This window comes from Cryptomeria japonica, chromosome 6 (assembly GCF_030272615.1).
Source record: "Cryptomeria japonica chromosome 6, Sugi_1.0, whole genome shotgun sequence".
NCBI classification, from domain to species: domain Eukaryota; kingdom Viridiplantae; phylum Streptophyta; class Pinopsida; order Cupressales; family Cupressaceae; genus Cryptomeria; species Cryptomeria japonica.
Window position 1 is genome coordinate 413,550,949 of NC_081410.1, and position 3,211 is coordinate 413,554,159.

Sequence of the window (3,211 nt, forward strand, 5' to 3'; positions counted from 1 at the left end):
TTGATGTTGATAACCATTTATCTAACGAATTTTCTAAAGCACTTATCCTAGCTCCTAGACAAGAACAACGTGGCTTGGGATATGAACATAGCCCTTGTTTGGATCTTGTGATAGCTCCATCTGCTGTGTTGGATGTTCCTCCTCTAGCATGTTTCCTACCTTCCCAAAATATTGATCAGCAAGATCGGGGGGTAGATGACGTGCTAGACTAGTTTCATTAGCATAGCAGACTCTCTCCTCCTCTCTTGATCTCTTTTGTTACTTCTTCGATGTGTTATTCTCATTCTTCTATTTGTTGTCCTTAGTGTTGTCTACTTGAGGATGATGCAAAGCATTGAGATCTCTTTTGGTCTCTCTCATGTTGACTCAAAAGACACATGTGTTCCCTTCTTCTAGGTGACCTTCCTTGATTGGGGAATGAAGAACAATTATGTATACATACATATGATATACATGAATTATCATACAACATACTAACCCTGAGGAAAGCGAAGTCACCTTGTGCTTTGTGTTTTGTGTCTATTATCCTTGGGCTTATCTCACACTTGGGGGCTAAATCCTTGTGATAATGTGCTCCTTTCCCTTCTCATTTCTTATATGTATCACTACCTTAAAGAAATCACCCCCGATGAGGCATGTGTGATCGCTTTAACGTAGGGGGGCATACACCCCGTTCATATCTCTCCAAGATACTTGAAAATTTCTTGACAAATTTAGCTTTGCCTTGAAAATTTTTGATATCTTTCTTGCATGACTCATAGTGAGGGAGCCTTACTACTAACGATCATGGTTCTCCCTCGTGATCTTCCCTTTTACTTTGTCAATCGAAGTCGTAAGATCCTTAGTCCACTGGGGGCTTGGTGTATCTTGCCTCCTTGACGTGGTGAAAGTCTTTCAATGTTGTTTCCTTGTACTTTACCGGAAGTATGAGCGTACGCTTATACTCCCGCTAAAGTGGGGGCTAAATGTAGCGTCCTAAAATTGTGACACTTGCAATTTCGACTGCATTTGGGTCTTCACGATGGCAGCGCAATGTTGAACCTGAATGGAGACCCCGAAACCTGTTTACGACACCAAAAACTGCATTTTCTGCACCTTGGCCTGATCCCTTCTTGCACCCTGCTGTCCCGGGAGGTGGGACCATGGCGCCCAGCGCCCTGGTCCCTGGCCCTATTTTGGGCTCGGTCTCCTTTTGGGCATCAGGTCTTGAAGTTTGCAAATTGGAAAATATTGTTTCTAGGTCGGCCTAAGGTTGGAAAAATCAGTCTAGCAGCCCTAATTGACAAGTATATAAACTACATTTCCTCTTCCAAAAAAGGGAGGAAGATATATGTGTGCAAAAGGCGGAAGCGATATTCAAACATTAAAACATTCAAGCATTCAAGCATTCCTTCAAACAATTGAGCATTCTAAGTCTCCATTCAAGGCTAGGTGTTGCATTCAAGACAAGGATTCAACCATTGAAGAGGAGATCACATACAACATACAACATACTACATTCATTACACCTTCGCATGTAAGAATATAAACATTCTTACAACAAGGTATCAATACTTGTTTACATTACAAACATTTACATTTACAGCATTCTCATTTCTTGGTTAATTCCAAAACTGGGGTTTGACCTAAAGGCAAACCCCTAATCCCTAACTCCCCAATCGTCCTCTCTTTTCTGTGTGTAGGTTGCAGGTACGCGGCTGTAATTGAAGATCTGGAATCCTTGTGCAGAGACGAACAGATCCACCTTCGTTTCGCAGATTTTTCGGAGGACCGTGTGCAAGCCGGGCGCCATCGTCCCGTCAACTTTCGCTCAAATTTGCAGAACAACACCGTCTCGACATTTTACTGCTAATCCCAGGTCCGCAGCTTCATCCTGTATCCCTATCTCTGTTTATAAGTGAATATTTCCTACTTTACATGCATTCTTAGTTCAATCATTCTATCTACATTCTTTACAAAAGAGGGTATCCTTGATGTCACAACCCTTGAAACTCATTTAGAATCCAATCTTGCATTGTGTAGGATTGGATCTTGTGGGTTTCAACCCCTCTTTTGAATGTAAAGTCTCTCCTAAGTGAAAACCATCAACCCTAGTGACTCTCCCTTCTCTCTCCTTGGAGTTGGGGAGGGGAGAACAACTAGGGTTCGATTTTTCCGCTTTACATTTTGGTGAACTCGATGTGAACATCCTCATTCTGATTATTCATGGTTAGATCTGAAAATTTTGTTTCCTTAATTACATTTCCATGTTTGATCTTTTGCAAATTTTAGAGGCTAATTGCATAAAAACCCTAAAATTTTCTTTTTAGTAATTAAACTTGTGAAATGTTTAATTGTTAATGCTTGTTTCATATCTACCCTTCTATTACAAATTGTCAATTCATATTTGTCCTTTAATTCTGAAAATTAAGTGGTTAAATGTCAAAACCCTAATTTTTAAAACCCTCATGATTCAGCCTTTGACCGATAATTTCACTAATCAAAACACCTCCAAATCGGCTGTAACTTTGGATTCCGCAACAAAATCACAATATCTCTCATCCCTAAAAATTTGGAAAAAAGTTGTGAGGACCGTGTGCACCCCAAGCGCCATCATTCCCGACATTTTTTTCAAAATTTCAGGAGCTAGATCTTACTGTATTTTTCTGCTAAAATCCAGAATTTTGGCTGATTTTATCAATTTTAACACTTTCAAAATTAAAGTCAAAGTTGGTCTAGTGATTGCTTGGATAAAGGCTTCTAATCATTCAAAAATTGTTGAAATTAAAAATTCATATCAAAATTGTGTTCCTTACTGTACTAAATCTGAAAAGTGTGTTAGCATTCATTCAAAATTTCAATGCTTTATGCAAATTTTTGCAGTTTGTGACTTTTGAAATTAAGTGTTTAATTGCAGTAACCTTGATTTCCACTTTCAAATTTGAATTTTGCATGAAATTGAGTCAACCGTTAAATTTCAATGCTTGCATTGTTGGTTATCCTCTGCAAACATAGCGACTATGGTTAAATCGGTTTTGGCATCAATGCCAATCTATCAGTTATCATGTATTAACCTCCCACAATCCAAAAAGGAAGATTTGAGTAAACATCGTAGGTCTTTCTTCTGGCAGGGTACTGGGGATAAGAAGAACATCTCCCTTATGGCTTGGGAAAAGATCTGTAGGCCAAGGTCGGAAGGTGGCATAGGGATTAAGAATATTAAGGACCATAG